The sequence below is a fragment of the Myiozetetes cayanensis genome, unplaced genomic scaffold, assembly GCF_022539395.1.
Source record: "Myiozetetes cayanensis isolate MyiCay16 unplaced genomic scaffold, myiCay2020 scf5-8, whole genome shotgun sequence".
NCBI classification, from domain to species: Eukaryota; Metazoa; Chordata; class Aves; order Passeriformes; family Tyrannidae; genus Myiozetetes; species Myiozetetes cayanensis.
Window position 1 is genome coordinate 72,758,650 of NW_026087742.1, and position 18,226 is coordinate 72,776,875.

Consider the following 18,226-nt stretch of genomic DNA (forward strand, 5'->3'; position numbering starts at 1 on the left):
AATCGAGGCTCATTATTTGCTTTTGAAATTAAACATTCTATGAGATAACTGCACAGCAAAGTATAATACAAGGTCTTGTTAAGTGTACACAGCTTACCAGTCAGTTCAAACATCAGCTTTGATATCATGATTCTTTTGAACTTCCACTTACAATTTCTTCACAGAAAAAAGTCGTTTCAAGAAAATGAATGTAAATAAATATGAATTAGTTCTTTCATAAAAGCCTCATTTGGGGAAATGTTATCACAGTTCACCCACTTCACTATCTTCAGCGTGAGTATAATTTTTGCAAATATGGTCTTTGGAAGTGTACAAGTTTTTACAAGATATCACATCAGGCTCATGGGTAAATGAGATTCCATAACTTTAATGGTATAACATGCAGTGATGAGAAAAGGGTGGAGGGAAAGTTAGTCAAATCTTCAGGGTGCTCTGTCTGTTATGAAAGAGAAAAAGCAATGCATGCTTTAATTGAAACCACACTGAATAACATTGTCACATTTTCTCTCTCTTTCATAACTGTATTTACACATACTTTTTCAAGCATTGTGCAAGGCACAATGGCAAAATAGAGTGCAGGTTACTCCTGAAACTGGAAATTTCAAGAGATAAGAATAAACTGATGAGTTGATCAATGCCTGTTCAGTCCAGTATCATTAGGTTCAAATCTGTATCCTTGATGATAGAAATTACATTCTCCTCCTTGTGACCATGGACTGCTGAGAAATGAAAAATAAATGTCTTCAGGATTCTGGCCTCATAATTTTTTACTTTTTTAACTGTGAATGGGCTTAGAATGGTTAATGTTGTCATGACTGACACCCTCACCATAGTGAGTTCTTTTTTTCATCTATGGTCATCCCTTACTTAGTAACAAAGCATCCATTAACCACCAAGCTTGACCTGAGGCTAGATCTGACACCAAACATTAAATCTCTCAGTAGCATCTGGGATTTTATAATCACCTCTCCCTTTGTTTGTCCATTGCTGCCTAGCAATATCTATAGCCTTAAATTGTGAAATTTGTCCATTTTGTTGCCATGCTTGTCCTGTGAACATTATACTGGTCTCTGACAATTTCCTGTGGATACCAAGAAGTCTTCTTCTTCCATATCCACAGTGAAAACATATTTAACATAGATGTGAGAAAATACAAAATACCTTTTTTTTACACAACTTCTTATACACTTATATTTAACATACCGTGCTTCACTGACAGAAATGAGCAGAGAGGAAACCACAGGATACCTGAAATAGCTTTTCACTCATGACAAACACAGGACAAGAATTCTGAGACACAGAAGAATAAGAAAATTATTGTGTTTCTCCAACTTTGTTTTATTAATTTCCATATTTGAGATACAAATTTTTTTATTAATTGCTGATTTTAATAAACATCTGTCCATGACTAAGAAGGCTTAGAGTTGCTTACGTTTTAAGCTTAGAGTACTTCTGCAAATAATCATCTGTGCTGCCTTTATTAAAGAACCTCTAAAAGTGCTTTTATATAACTAAAACGGGTAGAAGTACAACTACATTCACTGGTCACATGAATTCAGCATCCAGCTGTGTCAGTGGCTTTCTTCTGATTTTTTGAAAGATAATTTTTACTTCCTGAGAAAGAATTATCTTCACATATTAAGTATTTGGGATCTGCAGGAAAAAAATAATTATGTATGAGTTAGATATTTACTGCATACATAGCCAGAAGATGAAATAACAGAGAAGAAGTGTCAGTCCTCTGTATAGTTGAAGAAGCCTTGGCCTCAGCAGTGAAGTCAACCCGAATGTCAAAGATCTTCCATTCTCTACAGTTTTCCCTGTGAATTTCTAATTTTGATACCTCTTTTATAACCTTTAAACCTCTCCTGCTGTAGAAAACTATTCTTATTAACAAACAGTCGAAATTGAAGTGAAATTAGACAAGGGCATTTTTAAAACAGTACTGCTAGAGATGAGGTTGTCTTAAACTACAGGGTTAAAACTACAACTAATTCCATTTTCAAATGAGATGTTAATATCTCTCATGCTCTTTGAAGCCCCATGATGTCCAGCCAAAGAACTAAAATAGCTTAGCAATGTCAAAGTTTCTTACTTCAAGAAACTATCCTGATTTTGCATCTATCCTCTTAGGTCAAACTATCTGCCTTCCTCATTACTTCTTCTACATTAACAGTAAAATATGGTGCAAATCCTATGTCTCAGAAGTTCATCATATGAATACTAACAGAAGTCTTATACCTGCATCTCCTCTGCCCTTCTCTTTATGTGTTTGGTTGCACCTAAATAAAAATATGAAGGTTGATGTGAATCACTATGAATACACAATTATTTTGAAGGCATAAAGCAAAATATAATTGCTTCTGTGAGCTGTAAAATATAAGCTGCAGATTCAAAAATCTGCCTTATACTATTAATTTATATTAACACTTTTATAGTTGATGGAAGTTTTGAAAGACTTTGTTCTACTGTACTTTAAACTAATTTCTGACTGAATGGGAACAACTTCCAATTATAGGACATAGTACCTTATCTCAGCAAGACATCTCAAGGTGCTTTAAAAGAGATGTACAATAATTAATAACACAGCTTGCAGTGCCAAGCTAATGATGGGAAGCAAAGAGAAAAACAAGTCAGTTTTCAGTTTTGATTTAAAGCACTCTGACATTCATGGCGTATCTTGGCAGAGAGTGTTAAAAAAGGCCTTTAAATATCTGAAACAGCAGCATCATAATACAGCATATAGGGATATATTAGCAGAATGGGTACAGCACCTTGATATGACCTATTAGTGAAATATACAAGTTTTGAAAGAAAATTACATGGGAGGGTTTTGTGTTTGGGTTTTTTGGTTGGTTTTCTTTTTTTTTTCTTTCTATTCAAGCCTGTGTGATTCTAAAAAAAGGACCATTGAATCAAGATTGTTTGGAAATTACTAAGACACGCTTCTATCACACTTTTTAAGACAGGACTGGAGTTATATGATACAGATCTCCAGTTAGAATCCTATAAACATTATTTTAGTTTGTATAAGCATGAAGGATGTGTTTATCTGTGTCTGGCACAATTGTGTGAGGAAAAAGGATTCTAAATAACTCTAAAGAATCATGTTTACCTTCAGCATTGTATCTTAAAATCTTATCATGTTGTGGAATATATTTTAATATTTCATAGACACTTATCTCTTCTTTATCACAAACATAAAGTGTTTCTAATGCAAAACATTGAGAAGTACCCATACAATACAATTGTAGACATTTGCCTAAAATTTTTCTAACTGAGAAACCCAGATGAGTAACTGTCCAGAGAGGTTTGTTTCTTCCTATTAAATACATTTACTGTATACAAATACATCAGATTTATGAGATACATAAATTTATGACAGTTGATATGATGGCACAAGTAAAAGATTTGTCTACTACATCTAATCCCATGCCCTGTCCCCAACAGTGTCTCATAATAAATATTCAGATAAATATTATAATGAATAGTCTATATCTTGTGCACCATCTCAGCTATTGAAGACTGATTGCTAAATGAAGTGAACATCTAGGTGACACAATTTGATAGCCATTTATATATTTATAAATAATAATTAGAAAACTACACCATCTCATGCATTTTAAACCAATTCATGTTTCTGACATTCACTTATTCTGGCGATGTGTTAATTAATTTAATTACAATCTTTCTAAGCCATGATAAGTTGTGAGTTACTATTCCTTTTTTATTCATAAATACATCATTCATAATTTTATCCTCTTTCTGATACATTTCCCCATATCTATCACTTCTTGTAGATGCTTATTTATATCCCCAGGCAGCAGGCATCTAATACATTAAGTTATTCTTCTTTTCTACTTCCATAACTTTTTTTCATTTTAGAATATCTTCAGTGAATTGAGTAAGACCAGAATAAGGAGTGGAAAATCTATGTCTTTTTTTCTCTTTATAATAATCTATAATACTGTGGTGGATTTATCGCAGCTGGTAACTAAGCCCCTGCTAAGTCCCTTTCTCACTTCCTCTCAGTGGTAGGAGACAATCAAAAGGGAAAAAGTGAGGAAAAACTTGTGGGAGAGTTTAACATGTAAAGCAAAGCTTCAAGCAAAGCAAAATTAGGAATTAATTCCCTGTGTTCTGTTGTCATGCTGATGTCCACCCACTTCCTGGTAAGCAGGGGCTCAGCACATGTGTTTGTTATTCAGGAAGACAAATAATTGTCCTCTTTTCCTTGAGCTTTTATTGCTGAGCACATCATACGGTACGGAGTATGCTTTTGTTTGGTTGGGGTTGGCTGTTCTGACTTTGTCTTTTTCCAACTTCTTGATCACTCTCCCATTCTATTCACTGGAGTGGCAGAGTGGAAAAAATTTCAAACAGAAACAAAACTAAAAAACCCTGCACTTCTGTGCAAGAACTATTCGACCACAATCAAAACAGCCATGTTTTAATCTCATGAATCCAAAACACAGGACCATATGGGCTGCTAAGAAGGAAATCAAATTATTTCTGCCAGAGGCTGTACCCATATCCTTGGGTTTATGGCCACTGTTCTGCTTTATTCAGAAGACTATGTAAAATGACTTTAGGACACTTTTCCTCAACTGTGATAATTATTAATATATCAGTGTGCATGTGACCATAGTTGCTTCTTCTCTTCAGTTCTGCCTTGCATATAAAATACTGAATTTCACTTATCACTAAGTCTTTCAACTTCTGTGGTTCTTCCAAAAATCTTTAGTAATATTTTAGTTTTCTTTAATTTAATTGTATCAGTAAATCTTGTTGCCTTGGTTTTTACTCCCTTTTCCATAAACTATATAAAGATGTTAGCAACTTCATACTACCTTTTGGAGAACTTCACTTTACTTTATCTCCACTATAAGAGGGGTCAATTTTTTCCTCTTTTATTTCTACCTTTGAAATATTTTTTACTTATTGAAAGACATTTTGCCTTATTCAGTGACTGTTAATCTGTTAACTTGGTATCAAGACAACTAGGTTTTATTGTTTGGTTGGGTTTTTTTCTTCACAGAACTACACGTTTTGTTTATTTCTGCACTTGCATGTTGTCTGCAGCATCTTATGGTGTTCCAGGTAGTTTTGAACTACACCACTGCTTTCAGACAGCTTGATCACCTAAGGTTCATCTCCATAGGCAGCAGCAGAGGAGGAGAGCACAGAGAGATTCATGGCACTGTGATTTTTCTCCAGTGCTAAATGCAATTGTGACTATACCATCTAGACATGGACCTGGGAATCCTACTGTAGTTGACCCTGTATGATCAGGGAGTTGTACAGGTTGACCTACAGAGTTCCCTTCTAACCTCAACCTTTATGACTCTGTGATACTGTGCATAAGGTCATAGAAAACTGGAAACAATTCTAGATGAAGTAATACAGGAACACTGAGTGGATGATGTTTTTTCCTTCACTTGCTAACTTCTTAAAGGAAGTCTGAAGCATCAATTACCTATGAAAATGTTATTGTTCTCCAAATAGTCTATCCTTACAAACAAAACCAGTATTTATATTCCTGCTGGGGTTTCAAGCAATGTATCTGAAAGTCAGTTTCAAGTTTGGGGTTTTTTCACTGCTACGTGCTCTAATTCCTGTGCCCTGTGTTTTAGCTTTCATTCTCTTACCTGCTGCACTTCCTCTGCCCTACTGTTCCTCAGGTTAGCCAAGGCCTTTTAAAAAGTGACATTGTGTTTAGGAACTTCAATTCTCCTGTGGAAGAATGCTATGGGTGATAGACAGCACATCAAAAGGTTCAGTCATTTTAAATATGATTTCTTTTATAACTATTGTGTGAACAATCTCTGGTCCAGGCAATATGTTCATTTTATTAACTTTGTTTTAAAATCACATCTATCAACATATATGAGAAAGTTTCTGAGAGTTATCTTTCATATAGGTGAAGCTTCAGCTTTAAGAGATATGATTTATTTAGCTTCCTCGATAGTAAATGTATGTGAAAAACAATGTTTCTTTTCCAATGCATCCCATCTCCTTGGTGCAGCCCATTTAATCCCTGTTTATCCATGAATCTGTTTAGTTCTTTGTATAGATCCTACTTCTAGTGTGGTCAAAAAAATTTCTTCTGAACGTTTACTCTGCCACTTTATGGTTTGCCTCATAAGCCTTAATATTTAGGTCAAAAATTTTATTCTCTGTCCACTTAATTTTATATGTACTGTTCTATATTTTGAATGATTTTGTTTTCCTTCTGAAAGACTGTGTGTTGTTGTTGGTTGTTTGTTTTTCCATTTCTATTTTGGTTTTTAATTATATACCAACATGATTAATTTAAAATTAGTTACTACAGTGTAATTTGTGTAATACAGTGTAATTTAATGGCTGAAACTTATCCACAAAGAAATTGAATTTAAATACTTTATAGCTATTAGCACACTGAACTTTTAAGTAATCTGTCTCTTGTTAAGAATTGGATCAAGATGTACTTTTCGTCTTGCTAATCCTCTAACGAGTTGCTCAGAGAAGCACGGTCCTCAAATGTCCAGGCTCTTTAGCAGTAGTGCCTTGCTCTTGACCTCTATGCAGTCAACAGCCAAGGACTGTCTTTTGTATGATTGTGGGTTTTATGACACAAGAGTAAGAAAAAAAACTATCCCGCATACTAATAACCATAATTCAGGCACTGTAGTGTTGCAACACAATTTTGATTATCAAGGTCATATTCATCTCTCATTGCCTCTGTTATACAAAGTTTATCATCTGTTCTGAGCCAGTTGTCTTCATTCCTTCTAAAGGGAATAATGAGAAAAATATATAGACCCCAAGAAGCCTTTACCTTGCAAGGGATGATGGATATTGTGAAGCTCCAAGTGTCTCTGTATCGTATCACAATTTGCACAGATTAGTAGTTTAGATTTTCTGGTCCTAAATTTTAACCTCAGTTTCAAGTATCTAAGTTTAGGTGACAGACATCCCTTCACTGTGGAAAAAGGCATCCTGTTTTCTCACTGCAGCTGCATTGATTACAAGGAGTCATTAATAGCTTGCAATAGGTGATACATCAGTCATTCTGGCCACAGTCCAACAATGCAATTAAGACCACACTTAACATTAATCAATGAAGCTGGCTTCAGAGAAACTACTCACAAACTTAATGTTAAATAGGCATTTAAATATACAAACAATCAAGTGTTAGAGAAAAGTAAAATCTGAACTTCAGAAATTGAGTAGAAAATACCAAGGAAATATGAGAATGTAGCACAGCTACATATTAGAAGACATATGGACTAGAGATTAAAAAATAAACAAAACCCCACAAAAAACAGATTATATAGCAGCAGATTCAAATGTCTGAAATAATTATTTAAAATGTTCAAAGATAAATAATTGCTGTTGAAAAATTAAGAAAATAAACATGAGATCTAAAGGGATCTTCACAGAGACTATACTAAGTCAAAAGCCAATGTCTCATGCTGCATGAAAAAAGGGACATTGAGAGGCTGTCTTTGAATGACTAGTAGATGGAGACTCACAAGATGCAGCCTTATATTAAAAACAAAACAAAAACAAAACAAAAACAACAACAAAACCAACCAAAACAAACAAACAAACAAAAACACACACCATGGAATCCTGGTGGAAACAAAACTGAAAGGGAACAAGCAATGAGTCCTTGCAGAAAATAAGGTCAAAAGCATCCTATGATGCACTAGATGTTCTCCAGCAAGTGGTGGAAGGTGATTCTTCCTCTCTGGGTAGCACTGGTGAGACACTTGGTGAGACACTTGGAGTACTGTGTCCAGATCTTGATTCCCCAGTACAGGAAGAGCATTAAAAAACTGGAGATAGTCCAGTGGAGGGCTACCAAGACAGTCAGGAGTTGGAGCAACAATATAAGGAGAGGCTGAGGAAGAGGCATATCATTTAGCCTGAAGAAAGGAAGGCTCAGAGGGAGATTGTTGTTGCTGTCTACAGTTTATTAAAGGGAGGGAGCAGAGAAGATCAATCCAGATTTCAGAATTATAGTGTGGAAGGATGAAAGACAACAAAACCAAGTTGGATCATGGAAAACCTGTATCAGACTTTTTTTTCACCTTTTGAGTTATCAAACAGTAGAACAAGTGAATAGAGTCTGCAGAATCTCCATCTTTGGAAATATTAAAGATTCAAGTAGACAACACCATAAGAAACCTTCTGTAACTATGACATAGCACTACTTTGAGGAAGGAGTTAGTCTAGATGACCTCCAAAATTTCCCTTCAAACTTCATCTATTTTATGACTCTATCCTACTTGCATAATCGAAGCTATGATTTTGAACTAGTAGTTCACTTAAAATCTTCAGATGAATAGTTTGTGGCTGGACATGGTATATTTCTTGACCATGCAGTTATCCCTCTATATGCAAGAATACCAAATGTTCCCATATCAGCTTCCTTTACAGCACTGGCTACTCTGAAAGGCTCTGAATAGGTAGGAAAAACTCACATTAGCTATGTGAGAATTTAAATCTCTCCATGGCAGATATATGAGTAGCCAGTAAGTAGAAAGACCAGTATTGGAACATTTTAAAAAGTTGTTAATTATTGGGGGGAGGGAAATGCAAGTTCCACGACCCTCCCCTTTGATCATGTAGAGGTTATAGTATAGCAACTAAACAAACTGATTTGTATGTTTACATTGATTGTGTAAGACAAGGGATCAAATGAGGATATATCACTCAGAAAAATGTTAGCTCAAAAATTAGAATAGTTTGTAATCCTGTCCATCGGGGTGTGAATAATGACAACAGAAATGGACACTACACAATAAAGATTAAACTGACACATGTATATACATTTGTCCTTACAATTTAAGCACATAGCCAAGATACCATGCAACAGAATTGCTTCACTCTTGGCATGAAGTCACATTAGATCCAATTTGAAATCTACCATCAGCAATTTCAGGCTAAGCATTTGTACTGCTGTAGATGTTTTAAATTATAAATGCATTTGCTAAGGAATGTCAGAGGGAAATTAAATAAAACTGTCCTTGGCAGTGACTAATAGGCTATTGTTCTGTTTTGGCATGTCTTATTTTTGTTAGTCTTTTTTTCATATTATGCTTCATGTATTGTTTCAATAATTAAAAAATAAAGTAGTGTTAGAGCTGACTGTAAGACATGAAGTTGCATAAAAAAGAGAACCCCTCCACAGACTTGGGTCAATGTGAAGGCAAACCCAAAGGGAGCATTTGTGAAGAGCAACTTTTATCAGCAAGTTAGGGATCCAGGAATAAAATGTTTTCCCACTTTTGCTTAACTGTGAATGGTTAGCAGAAAGAAAGAGCACATAGAAAATCACTCAAAACTTTCTTTTTTCCCCAGAAAGTGTGGCCATATGTCCTTGTTACATTCTTTAATGAGCTGTATATGAAGATTTAATATTTGAAAACTATGAAAAATGTTCTCCTTCCCACATACAGGAAGTTTGGAAAGGTCACAGATATGTGAGTAAACCTCAAGTAGTATTATCATTCACTGTGCCTTGTGGTAGTCATAGTGATTACAATTTTAATGGAAAATTTCTTAAACTTGATGATTTATCAGTACACATAATTAATAAGAGAGATTAATTTTTAATTATTTCTGAGATTAATTCTGAATCATACCAGAGTAATTATGTTCCCTTTTGTAAGTGCTCTATTATTTGTATTTGTACTTGTGAAGATTAAATAAGCAAGATTTAAGTTGATATTACTACGTATGTCAGAACTTCCAGACACCTTTGTATTTGTATTATTTTTTTATTGTATTCCAACTAATTAATTATCAAACTAAAAAGTGCTGGTTAAATTAAACACAACCTATTGATTATTCTTTAAAAATGTATTATTTCATTAATGTCATGTCCTTTATTTGAAGACAACAATTTAATAATTAAAAATTATACAGGGGAGTAAAGGACTTGAATATTTGACATTAACATAGTCTTGTATAATAACTTCTAATATATAAGAGTCCAGTTGAGATTACATTTATTTTAAAATAACGTAAAATTGATTTAGAGACAGTAGCTCACTTCCTTGATTCAACATTGCATATCTATGAGCTATTGCACAATAACTTTGTACCCATGGTTTAGTTATTCTGCTCACTTGGCATCAACTGCTTAGCATTGTTAACATTTGACCCTAGATACTAAGCTATGACATGGAAAGACTCATATGGAGAGGCATGTTAGAAAATAAGTCCCTTCCTGATATTATAGTGTTTCTTGAATAAAGCTTCCTTTATCAGTCTCTTAATACTGTTTTTCCTTTAAGTGTTATGGTTTTGTATCAATTCTTGTTGTTCGGTTGGTTTGTTTTTTGATTTGGTTTGGTTTGGGTATTTTTTGTTCTGTTTGGTTTGTTTGTTAGGGGTTTTTCTTTTGGTTGGGTTTTTTTTTTTTTTTATGATGAAACAAATTAAGGGTGTTTGTACCATAAAGCATAACACATGATGAAAATTACAGAATCACAGAAACGCTATGTGGGTTGAAAGGTGTTCTCAGAAGAGACCAACACCTCTGCTTAGAGCAGTGCCAGGTCATGCAGGATGTCTAGTCAGATAGTTTATATTTCCATGGATGGTGAAAGTTGTTCTCAGTTACCTCTTTAGACAGTAGCCATTTATTAAAAATAGTTGAATATTAATTCAGAAAAATGTAAATACTTGAACTTTGTTGCATCAATTTATGCCCACTAATTTCCTCATATATCTCTTTTTCACTAGGAAAAGAAATACTTAACTCTCAATATTTTCTCTTCATCAAGGAAGAAAATATAACTTCTACCAGAGGTTAGGATTTTTGTTTATTTCTTATGACCTACTAAGATTCTAGGAGATGAAAATCCTCACTTTAAGATGTTTCAGCTATTGCACAAATCATTTTATTCTTCTCAGTTCCCCTCAGTTTTTCAATCTACATTTTAAAACATGAAAATAACAAAATTATATTCAGAATTTGAAATCTAACAGTACATACACCACAGTATAAAGGTAGAAGCTCTGCACTTCTGCTTACTTATTTCCTTATTTTCCTCCTACTTATATCTTTAGCCCGAGCTGTCTTAAGACTTTTCAGCTGGGTAGATGAAATTGATTTGGGTTTTTTTTCAACCCAACAATTTTGTTCAGACTTTAAGTCCAAGGAAAGTTTCAGAAATCACAGATAAGAGTGAGGGCCTGACTCCCTTTGTCTAGTTCATTTACCTTTGGCCTTTTACTGTTAGACACAGATGATACGGACCAGTCCTTCTCACAGGACCTACTAACACCCTTTCCGCTATTTGTGAATGCTTCTCTCATCTTCCTCTATGATGTTTTGAATTACCTTGCAGCTGTGGATAATCTCACTCTTCTATTTCTTGAGCATCTGGAAAGAGACAAGGGAAAGGAAGATGATACAAGAAGAGAAATATGAATACGAAAAGGCAAGAAACATGTCATAGTGATATGAAATTTATTTTTTACAGTTGTAATGATCTATCTTGCCTAAATATGAATCACACTGTGTACAGCATAGGGTTACTGGAAGTGTGAGAGAGGGATGAGTTTTTTTGGCTAGCAGCTAACTCTAGAACAACTTACCACTTTCTCTTCTGGTACGTGTTCATCTGAAAAGACTTTTCCATCCCATAACTGATTTTCAGAAGAGTCTCTATTATGTAGGCATGAACTTGTTCTTGATATGTCTTTTATTTTAGCTATATTAAAGTTCATTTTCTTTGCATGGGTTTAGCTTACTAAATAATCCAGTTATCTCTGATTTGCTCTTGTTATTACTCTTCAGTGTACCAGCCCCTTTTACATATGAAAGCGTTATCAGTAGTGATTTATATTTCTGTCTGATTTTTTAATTAACAGCATTGCAGGTAGCCAAAACACAACTGAAAAATCCCCACCAGGTGATGATCCATTTTAGATAGTTATTGAGCTATCCCTGTTAACTGTTCTAAATTATTTTAATATAATCATTTTTTTACACTGGACAGTGCTAGTAATCAATCAAATCAGTGTATGGCACTCAGTCAAACTTTACAATTTACTGTCAATTTACAATGTATCTGCATAATTTCTATTTTAACCAAACCCATAATCTCATCAATGTGAAAAATTAGAGATTTTTGTGGAATTCTGTAGCTCTAAACCTAAATTGACTGGTAGCAGTCACACTCGTGTTCTTAAACACTGTCAGACAAACCAAAGGATCTCAGTTGACAGATTCAAGTTGCTTTCTAAGTCCTTTCTCATTAGGAAACACACAGTCATCTGGGAGCATTGGTTACCCTGACTCATAACTGTATTCATGCGATCCTTTCTAAAACTACCTGGAAAATTCTATTTACTGTTCTTTTTCTTTTCATTTCAGGTGAATTGCGCCTTTCAGAATACCTTTTGATTGCAGAGATTTATGATGCAGTGCAGGACAGGGTCTGTGTTTATGGACAAGGAACAGTCAGGGTCAGTCAGGGTAGGACTTGGTAGGGCAGCTGGGGGACACTGGCACAAGCCCCAGGCACTGGTCACACCTCCCTGGGGATGCGGATCAGCTGAGGCCCAGGCTGTGATATGGACCTGTGAACTGGGATCCACATCACACCTGGAGAGCGGAACCTGCACCCAGTATGGCCTGGTAAGACCATGGAAATTGGGATGGTGACAGGTCAAATCCAGGCTGGGATGTCAGTCCATGGGTGAAGCTTTGGGTTCAGATAAGCAATACCACAGACAATCAAAGGCAGGGTAAGAGGTGACAGATGAAGAGACAAAGCTCCTGGAAAGATTTTTTCCATCCCTTTCTCGAGCAAATCTTCATGCCAGTTTCAGGTCACATGGTTGCATTTTAGGCTGCTTACCCAAACCCAAGGGAGGGGGCTCATGTTCACACAGCAGCACTATCTATCAAAGAGACGCTTCTGCTTTCACTTCTGGGATGTTAAAAGTAGAGATTATATTTTTAAAAGAAAGGGTGGTGGAAGGAATGTTCCAGTGGGAATGAAGAGCTGCAAGCACAGGCAATCAGTTCTGCCAGGAGGACAAAGAATGCTCAGAGCTGTTTTAAAATTTCCTCATGTGCATGTCATAATGACCAGGTCCTGTTGTATCAGAGCCAAGATATGTCATGAAACTCCATGAAGCTGAGAATAAGGGATAACATGGTGCTAAAATTACCTGTAGAAAGTTTAGCAAATATAGCAAACACTTTCATTATACAATAAATATGGGAGCTATTAATCCACATATTGTTATAAAATCACTTTAGATTAAATAGTTATGACATGGGAATACAAAAAGAAACCCTAAATAAATTGAGAAATTGCCTTTATTTTTTTGAATATTCTCCAAATGATAGAAAAATTAGAGAACCTTCAGTGCCTATTTTTCTCAGAACTCCTTGAAGAAAATTGATGTTTAGGTGTGAATTTATTTAAAAGGTATCTAATTTCATGAAAGTATTGATGAATTTGGTCATCCCAAAATATCTTCACTCTCATAGGAAGTTCCTTACCTCACTTACCTAAGATGCACAAATTTGTCACTAAAATAATTAAATTCTGTGCCTTGGCAGATTCTCTAATCCCACACAATAATCTGCAGAGATTTTAAGATGACAACCAAGTCGTGTTCTTTTGTGTCAGAATAGCAGACCTGCAATTCTGCCAATATAATCATGAGGACAATGAACACATACAAATAAAAACCCACATCCACGGAGACTGCTCTAGGTTTTTTTTCAACAAACTTCTTCTACCTTTACAGAATGTGAATTCATAGCTGCTATAGACTGTACAAATTTTTGACATAAGTTATCATAAACATGATTAATTTCTACATTTAGGTAGTTTGCTTGGTCTTCCTTGTCAATAGTGTTAGTTGATCAAGAGTCCATTTGCTTTAAGGGTAGTTATCATGAAACTAGCTTTCACCTATCTCCTCTTGCTTTAGGCAACAATAAGACTGCTTTATTTATAATTGTTACTAATTTTATTGGTCTTGAAACACTACTGAAATAGAGAAAACCCTCTAGTATTATTTTCCTAGCTCTGTGTCAAAATGCTGAACAGTACTTTCAAACCAATTTGTATTCCAGTTACGTAACTCCAGAATGACCTTACAAGCTTGATATCTTGCCAATATTTTAAAGCATTTATGTAAACCTTTTATATATATGAAGCTAGAGAAACCTACACAGTTGGTAACAAAATAATCTTGTATATACAGAAAGGTAAATTAACCTCTGAAGTATCTAAATCAAATGGAATATCTGTTTCAGAGGAGTCTTCAGACAAAAAAGTGTTTTAATATTGTTGTTTTTTAAATCTGGAAAGAAAAAATCTTGTTCCATTTCATGGAAGCTTCACTTCAGCCTATTTGGCATTATATGATTTACATGTGTGTTCTCTGTGTTATTGTATTCTCCATTGAGACTGAGTGGGTAATGTGTATTTCCTGGAATGAAGGAGTCTTCTTCTTCCCTCGTAAGTAACTATGCCTGCTGAGTAAGAGAAGGTACTAAAGATTACAGGACATGGCAGTAGCAATGAAGAGTCCCTGCATGGAGATGCGAGACCGCAGCTCAAAAGAATACTGATAAGATCAGGAAAAAAAATTTAAAGCATTAGGAAAAACGGAATAAATCCTCCCATGAACAATAATTGCACAGTTAGATCCAAGTCAGGCGCTGAGTTGACTGAAACCAACTAAAATTAGACATGTAAAAACACAATAAGCAGGACATGATCTTTTTGCAAGTCCTTTTTATTTTGTTTTGTTTTGTTTCTGTGCTGTATTTCTCAGTAATTTCAAGCTTTATAATTTGAAATACAACTTTTCTCTGATGTATTTTGTAATTTATTTTATGTTTATGAGGTTTGAATAACTCATTGTGAAGAAAAGGTCTAGGATAATCCATCTTAAAGCTCTGGCTGATGTGCCTTCTGTACTTCAAGTACCTGTCTCCTTTGTTCATCCAACTCTGTATTCCCCTCAAAATACTGCTCTGAAGGTGCTGCATCACATCATGTTTTCTTCCAACAAGTAGCAGGTTGATAACCATAAAGTTATTGTTAAAATTGTACTGACTAACTGGATTTACTCTTCATCTTTCTGACTCATATTCCTGTATTTTCTCAGAAATTGTTCTTATTGATCTTCATCTCATCACACTCTACCCTGAAACTGAACAGGCAGTTTAGGACTGGGGCTAGATCTGCTGCAGACAAAGCTGCAAATTTGCAAAGAGATTTCATCAGATTAGTAAATACCTTAGCGCATTATATTGCCTTGAAAGGGCCTCACAAAATTCAGATTTTCCTTTCTCAGTAGGTATTTATGGCTACAAATAAGTTAATTTCCAGTGATTAACTACGGATGTGATTTCAACTGAGAAAGCTGAGATGGGAGGAAAAGGAATAAAAGAAGATAAATTTAACACTGGTGCATTATTGTTTCTTAGAAATGCAGAAGCTGACAGGTGAGCCTCACAAGTAAAAATGAAGAGCAGGATAAAGTTCACCTTCCTACAGTAACCTGAAAATCATCTAAATTAGCTGTATTTGCTCCCACTCCTGTCAAATGAGAAACTGACACCCCCTTTGCCACATACACAGGAGCTTAATATCATGTGGTTCATAAAAAAAATTAATTTATACTAGCTACAGTTTCAAAGAGAATGATTGTTTGTACTGCTTTTAAAAGAAAGAGGAGAGGTTGCTTCATTTTTAAAGTATCATTAACAGTTTATATTTTCATATTTTACGTGCTGAACCTTCCGGGGAATTAAAATGTTATGCAAATACTGTGGTATCAGATGTCAAAGTAAAAATATTTTTTAAAAAAGAGCTTAATCTTTTTTTAAATTAATTATGCTGATGCATCTGAATGTATATTTGTTTATACAGTTATATAATATGGATGCATCTCAAATATAGAGTAATTTATTACATTACAGAATGCTCAAATTACAGCCAAACTAGCAGGCTGCAGGATGTGGGTGTGCAAACCAATATATTCAAATGGAAGGATGAAACATGTTGCTCCCAAGTTATATTGATAAATGTTCGTTTTGAACAGTGGTCTTTCAAAACAGATAAAACGAAAAAGAGAGAGAAAATATCTTTGTGACATTTTAAGGGAGATAATCAAGGTGGTATAAGAGAAACACCCACTATGCTGCCCTTCTGAGGAGCTGCCAGGTCTGAGAAAATGCAGATGTGTCAAGATATGTGAGATACTGACTTGCTTCAGGTCCTGCTAAGTTCCAGGTCAGAAGGCTCCGGCTTTCAGAGGTGAGGAAGAGCATCACATTGAACCAAAACATCTTGGTAGATTTCCTACTTCTGGGAACTCACACCGCTCCCAAAATACAAAATCACTAGCAAAAGGGATCAAACAGTACAGACTGTTTAGCCTTAGATAGATGATGAATTCAACCTTTGTAACTTTCGTGTTCAAGGACAAACTACCAAGATAACTTCAATGTTAAATTTTATGCTATAGTATAAGTCTTCAGCTAGTTCTTTTAGAATATAAAAAATGCAGAGCAGTAACTATATTTAAGAAATAGATTAATCAAAAGTTTAAATCAAAATCTTATAGTACTTATTAACTAGATATAGAAAACCATCTGAGATTAAGGAAACATACATTTCTTCTTCCAGTGTTCTTAAACCATTATTTATGACAAATCTGATGTCTGTATAAGAACATTTTAATTTACCATGATAAGTTTATAACTACCCTCATTTAAACTGGTAATTTCCTCAAGTGTGTATTGTAATATTGTGTGTAACACAAAAATTGCAACCAGAATGCTCATGTCAGTATCTAATAAAATTGTCTTTATTCTGCTTATTTTGTAAGTTCTCAGGGCAGTTAGGAGGGAAGTGTTTCTTCAGAAACACAATTACATCCCATCCTCAATATCCTCAAAATTTTAAGTCAGTCAACATTTCAATTTCCAGTTTATTATAATATTCCAGGTACATACTTTTTATTGTATTTCTACTCGTAAATTTCAGTATTGATAACTTACAGATAACTACATTTAAACCCCCCTATATGGATGAATATAAGTGAAATAGATTTCTTTCTACTTTTTATATTTTAGAGGTCATCACCACCACTTTGTCCTTTGTGTGTTCACTCATTATTTTATTGCACAAAGTTTCACACGTTTATTTACAGCATTCCAGTCACAGCAGTCAAGCACTTGACAGAATTTATAACTTTTTGTACTGTTTTGGAAGAATTAAGAAGGGAACTGAGAAAATTAAATATTTAAGCAGAATATACCTAATTTAAGAAAACTTTGTGCTACATACATAACATATAATTCCATCTGTATTCAGAGCCAGAAGATATTATTATTACTTATGTTTTGAATCAATGACTCGGTGATTTCAAGTTCTGTGTACTCCCTCTGGCTTTTAATGGTACTTCTTTCCCTCAAGAGTTATTACTCCATTTACGTATACATAATGTGTCTCTAGCATTCTGGTTTTCCCATGCTTGTGCTATAATATTTAGTTAGTCTAACTTTAAAACCTAGTTTTAGGTTCAGAATTATTGATAAGCTGAATTAGGAATTTTGTACCGCATTTGTAAGGTTGTACGTAACAAATTAGGTTGTATGGTCAACCTATCTGAGTTATTAATATCTTAAGCAGGGACAGGACTTTCCTATGTCAGATAAATATGAACACAGATATGCTATATGTTGCAAAAAAACTTTCCTATTTAGATATCAGGTTTCATGAGATCTAGTTTCAACTCTTTTGTACCTTGCATGGTATTTGTAGCTACTCAGACTTTGTTTTAAAATGGCTGTGAAATGAATGTCAACTTTTCCAAGGCTGTTGCAGAGCTGTGTACTTTTCAAAGCATTCAGCAATTTGCTCAAAACTACATATACATTGGTTTGGGTAGGGAAAGATGCTCCAATATCAGTAAAATAACAGTGCCATTAAATATAAATGAAAACTCATGAAACTTGTGAATAACCACTTGTGAATCTATGGTTGGTCTTGATATTCTTATTAGGGTAAAAATTGCTTTTCAGAAAATCCAGACTTTTAAAAACTGTTAGTGACAGTATATCCATATCAATAAGGAAGATCAGGTCATTTACATAGTATGGGATATTGAGAAAATTTATCACTTCCCCCAACACCAAAATAAAGGAAAGAAAGAAAGCCTTAACACCCAGAGGTGTAACCCT

At 34.6% G+C, this 18,226-nt stretch overlaps 1 long non-coding RNA gene across 1 annotated transcript in view; it reads right to left on the reverse strand.

Moving 5' to 3' along the window:
* Window positions 1-1,331: 1,331 nt before the first annotated feature.
* LOC126649756 (uncharacterized) overlaps window positions 1,332-18,226 on the reverse strand; it is an 87,365-nt gene continuing 70,470 nt past the window's right edge. Inside the window, exons 2-3 of the long non-coding RNA XR_007631134.1 lie at window positions 11,339-11,380; window positions 1,332-1,653 (exon numbers count right to left, since the gene is read on the reverse strand). This is a non-coding gene — a long non-coding RNA (uncharacterized LOC126649756). The remainder of the gene's footprint in view (window positions 1,654-11,338; window positions 11,381-18,226) is intronic.